The sequence below is a fragment of the Spermophilus citellus genome, assembly GCF_964194105.1.
Source record: "Spermophilus citellus genome assembly, contig: SCAFFOLD_187, whole genome shotgun sequence".
NCBI lineage: Eukaryota > Metazoa > Chordata > Mammalia > Rodentia > Sciuridae > Spermophilus > Spermophilus citellus.
In genome coordinates this window covers 53,945-59,944 of record NW_027672862.1, presented here as the reverse complement: position 1 = coordinate 59,944, position 6,000 = coordinate 53,945, and positions in this window count along the sequence as shown.

Genomic DNA, 6,000 nt, shown 5'->3' with positions numbered 1-6,000 from the left:
GGTCTCAAACCCTGGTGGATGGGAAGGATTTGAAAATGAATTCCTCGTGTACCAAGTAAATGTACAGATTTTATCCCAAGTAACGACAATGGCATAATGGCTACTTACATAGTGGTTACTTTGTACCAGTTTTTTTAAAAATATTTTTAGTTGTAGATGGACAGAATAACTTTTTTCTATTTATTTATTTCCAGATGTTGCTGAGGATCAAACCCAGTGCCTCACAAGTGGTAGGTGAGTGCTCTGCCACTGAGCCCCAGCCCCAGCCCTGTAGGAAATTGTATTAGTAACCCAGAGATCATTTAATTTATAGAAGGAGGTGAGCAGGCTGTCTGCAAACTGTATACATAAATTTATGCACTTTGCAATGCTTTGGGTATTGCTGGCCTGGAACAAGTCACCCACCTATTATTAATGAAAACTGCAAGACATCTCCACTGCTGAAATCAGTCTTCACTTTTCTCCTCCCACAAACTTTTATTTTTTTTAATCTGGGTTCTCACATTTTGTCACCAAGAACTTTGAAGCGGCTTTGACTCCTTGTCCTTGGTCAGCTATCTATTCTATTACTTGCAATCATTCACATGGAAGTTTTTCTGCAACTCTCTCTCATCCAACACTCGCACGGACCCTTACTGGCTCTTGCTTAAACTGGTGGGGGAAAAACAAATCAAAAACAACTTCTCTCTCACTTCTTGACTTCAACCCTAATCATTGAAACAATCATTATTTTTATCATTAAAGAAAATTAACTGAGCCAGGCAGAACATTGCATGCCCATGATCCCAGCAACTTGGGAGGCTGAGGCAGGAGGATCATGAGTTCAAAGTCAGCCTCAGAACGTAATCAGGAGTAAGCAACCCAGTGAGATCCTGTCTCTAATTAAAGTATATATTTTTAAAGGGGGGGTGCTGGGGATGGACCTCAGTGGTTAAGCAGCCAATTCCTGGTGCCAAAAATAATTAAATAAATAATGAGCAAAACTGACCACTAAAATTCCTTCTAAGAAACTTTCAAACTCTCACAGCCTAGTATTCAGTAGAGGCTGCAAAATGTTAGCCCAGGATCACGAAAAATATGTGCTTCTGCATACATTATATTGTATGAGAATGAGGCTTAAATTCTTCCAGGGATGACGACTACAGCATTTTCCTTTTGGAGAGAACAAGGACCTCCACTGGCTCCTGGTTATGCCCAGGGACTGATACTTCATCCCTCAGATCATAGTGGCACTGGGGGGAGGGGTTACCTTGTGTTGTCAGATGAAATTAGGTTCAATCCTGGGCATTAAGCATACACCAGACTGCCTTGTTGACACATGAGCCATTCTTAAAGGACACTTTGGCATACAACCATATACTATGGAAACAAGGTTCAACTTCCTTCCTGGTGGACATTTTAGCATTACAACGAAGTAGAATTGACTTCCTAGTCACTGGCACTTTTTCTTGAGGTTATTTGTGAAAGGGGTTCGTTCTAAACTTATTAAACACATCTCAACTTCTTGGGTCAGAATCTCATGGGAAATCATGTTTTCCATTAGGAGAGGGTCAAGGTGTGTCTTCTATTCTTAGGTTCCAAGTGCTAACATACAACATGGGAACAAACAGAATGTTGTGCATGAGTAATTGGAGAGATGTTCTCTTCTACACAAGTGAAGCACTATCATGACAGTAAGTCTCTCAACAAAGATGGCAACTAGAAACTAACAAGAAGGTATCCAAAAACAGTATATCAACTGGGAAACTGCTGGAGAAGGCAGAGGCTCCTGCCCCTAGAGGGCTGGGGTGGGGTGGGGTGAGATTGCATCATGCTCCTCAGAACACTTTGCAATTTAAAACTCATGAGTTGCTCATTCTGGAATTGTCTATAGCTTACAGAAAGGGAAACCATAGATAAGCGGAACTATGATAGTCCAATTTCTGTAAAACAAATACCAAGAGGCAATCTCATGAGTGGTCAGAGAGAAACAGTTGTTCAGGTACAAGACAGCATTAGTGGGTTTCCCTAGAGTATCTAAAAAGCTGGAAGGCAGTGGGACAACATGATGGAACTTGTTTTTATAAACAATCAATAATTTTATATCTTGCAAAACTCTGCTTCAAAAGATAAGGGGAGATTTGTACAAGGAATGGTTTGCAGTGAGTAAACAACTCTTCCAGAAATGCCAATAGAGCCATTAAGGATAAAGGAAATGAAAAAAAGACAGAACCTTGAGCCAACATAAAATAATGAGAAATAGTGGTAGATATAGCTCAGTAGCTCAATATGATAGCTAAATATAGCCAGTGTCATGGAGTATATAGTTTCTAACTCTTTTCTATGTGTTTTAAAAATATAGTGTAAAAAATTGTACTCTATATGTGTAATAAGAATTGCAATGCATTCCACTGTCATGTATTTAAAAAGATAAAATTAAAAACAATTAAGAATAAATGAGTGCAAAAGTAACACTTAGAACAAAAAAATAACACTTACAACATAAAAATAACACTTAGAACCAAAAAAACATTGATGTTGAATGATTACAAGACTCCAGTTTTCATTGCTATCAGGAAATACTTAAGGATGAGTAGTTTGCGAATAAAAAGTCATTTAGGTCAGAATTTTAGAGTCCAAGATAAAGGCATGCCATCCACTTGGCTTCTGGGGAGTACCCACTTTGCTCTATTCCAGCATGGTGGCTGTCATCAGAATGGGGACAAGTGGAAGAGAGAAAAATCATATGGGCCAATTCAAGCCACAGAGCAGAGAGGGGCAGTCTTGAGTTTTCATACAAACTCATTTTCTCAAAAACTCATTCCAAGAGACTAGTGTCCATTCCTCCTGAGGGTGGTGTCCCCAATGACTGAATTAACACCCAGTAGACAGCACATTTGTAAGGTTCCCCTGCCTCAGTGCTACCATAAGGAGGACCAAGTATCCAAAACCTAAGCTTGTTTGTGGACAAATGATATCCAAGCCATAGAAGACACATGATGCATGAAGTTATAGTCTATGACAAAGATAGAAACCAATTCTGAGGGACAAATCTGTAAGATCAGCAAAAATTTCCTATACTATTGAAACTAATTTGTCATGCATAAAAACTGATTGTCATAAATTTAAGATGTTAGAGTTCCCAGTACAATCACTAAGGAAAAATAAATTATGTGCCAAAAGAAAAAAAATAAAATAAAAATGGTACGGAAGAAAAATGAATCATTAATAGGCAATAATGGAAAAATTGATGAACCAAAAACATATAGGTAGAGAACAAGTGGCAACATAGAAGAAGCATTTGGTTCATTACTATTACTTTTTTCATTACTATTACTGCATATAGATCTAATTTGTTCCAATTTTCGAAAACATATTGATCAAGTTGGGCATGCAGCACACATCTATGACTCTAGAAACTCAGGAGGCTGATGTAAGAGGATTGTAAGTTTGAGGGCAAATTTGATGACTTATGGAGAGCCTGTCTAACTTATCATCATCTGGGCACAGTGGTGCAATGCTGTCGCTAACCTACTTTTGAGACTGAGGCTAGGGTATCACAAGTTAGATGCTGGCTTCAGCAACTTAGTGTAACAGTGTCTGAAAATAAAATATAATAATATTAAAAATTGGCTGGGAATGTAGCCCAGTGTTACACCCTTGGGCATAAGACCTGGAACCAAATAAAATTATTCTGCTGTCTACATCAGATTCACTTTAGATTCCAAGACAAAGACAGGATGAGAATAAAAATAAATATAAAAAAATATAAAAATAGCAATCAAGAGCCCACCACAGTAGTTCAGTGACTCGGGAAGCTGAGGCAAGAGGATCATGAATTCAAAACTGCAGGTGGTATAAATAGAGTTCCTCTTGGTGGAATGGTCTGGCTGCAAAACAAAAGCTAAGAAAGGTAAATCAGAGGGAATAACCCACAGGATACAGAAAGTAATTTTAAAAGCGGGGATGGGGTGGGCTAGCTGATCTTAGTGATGAAGCTTCCACACTCAAAAGAGCAAAATGGAGCCCCTGTTTGCTTTATTTATATCAGGGAATATCAAAGGTTTTCCATAGAATGTTCTTTGCCAAGTAAGGTAGAAGGTGGGCTTTGCAGTTCCCAATGGATTATGCCCAACTCCGGAGCTACAAGAGGGTCATGTGCTTTGGGCAATCTAGTGCACTCTGGGGGGATGTGGATAGTACCCAAGGTAAGACCTAATTCTCCATGGCTCCATACCCAGAGAAGACCCTCAAGTAATTCATGGGTGGCACCCTGCATATTCCCCCTTTTTACTTTGCAAAAGAAAATGATGAGCTGTTATTTCAAGTTCCTGTTTTTTTTTTTTCTGATAGTGTGACAACCTATTATCACAATACAAAAAAGAACTAGGAGCAAACACCTCATTCCAATAATATACCATGCAGAGTGTTTCAGCGTGTTTCCAGGGTTAAAGCCATTACATTCTTGAAGTATTTCCAGTTTGAGAGGTAGGATCCATAAGCTCAATTTTGCTTTTTTGAATATCCTGGATGTTGTGTTGTAACTCCATAAGATCCAGGCTATTATTATTTGCTATGCCAAATACCCATTATATGATTTAAACTTTTCCCAATCCCATTAGGAAGGCTTATATTTGGCTGCAGTAACACAGATCTCCATAGTCAGATGGAATTTAAGCCTTTCCTTAAAGTTGAGAGCAGAAAGCTCAGTACCAATATTTATGACAGTAGTTTCTAAGGCATTCAATTTAGTTTCTATATTTTCATCAATATTTATGATTATTGAGGGCTTTTTGAACCAAAGACATATAGGTAGTATTTTGGAAGCATTTTGAGCCAAATTATTAAGAAAATTTGCATGTTGAATGTTCTGAGATATAGCCACTGAGGCTGTAACCATAGAAGTGATGAATTAAATTAAATGAAATTATAAAAAAAATATAACCAAGAATTATGAGTCCAAGAGCTCGCTTAAGTCTAGTCATCTGAGAATCTATATACAATGGAGTACTATGCAGCAATAAAAAATGACAAAATCATAGAATTTGCAGGGAAATGGATGGCACTAGAGCAGATTATGCTTAGTGAAGCTAGCCAATCCCTAAAAAACAAATACCAAATGTCTTCTTTGATATAATGAGAGCAACTATGAACAGAGCAGGGAGGAAGAGTAGGAAGAAAAAATTAACATTAAACAGAGACATGAGATGGGAGGGAAAGGGTGAGAAAAGGGAAATTGCATGGAAATGAAGGGAGACCCTCATTGCTATACAAAATTACATACAAGAGGTTGTGAGGGAATGGGAAAATAAACAAGGAGAGAAATGAATTACAGTAGATGGGGTAGAGAGAGAAGTTGGGAGGGGAGGGGAGGGGAGATAGTAGGGGATAGGAAAGGTAGCAGAATACAACAAGTACCAATAGGACATTATGTAAAATTGTGGAAGTGTAACCGATGTGACTCTGCAATCTGCATTTGGGGTAAAATTGGGGGTTCATAACCCACTTCAGTCCAATGTATGAAGTATGTTATGTCAAGAGCTTTGTAATGTTGTGAACAACCAATAAAAATAAAATAAAATAAAAAAAATAAAATATTCTACTGATCTCATCTTAGTAGATTTCAATACATCAAATATTATAGATACTTTAATGAATATAGGAGTTTATCAACATCATTAACTTTCACCATCTCATTATTATTGTCACTCCTGACCATAATGCCCCAAGTATTAAAATGTATGTTCAGAATTAATTTGTTTACAAAATTATTACTTTGTAATAATTTCAATTTATTGTAAAGATATATAATGAAAACAACATAAGTGGGAAATACATTTTGATAGTCTGGTATTCAACATAAAGTACAATTTTATTGCAAATATTTTGAGATAAATAAATTGCTTCTTAAATGTGCCACTTTCAGAAAAAAAAATAAGGTCTGAAACACTCTTGAAATGGTGGGTTCCCAGTAGTTGATGTTTCAATATTTTTTGTGACTCCAACTGCAATATAAACTAT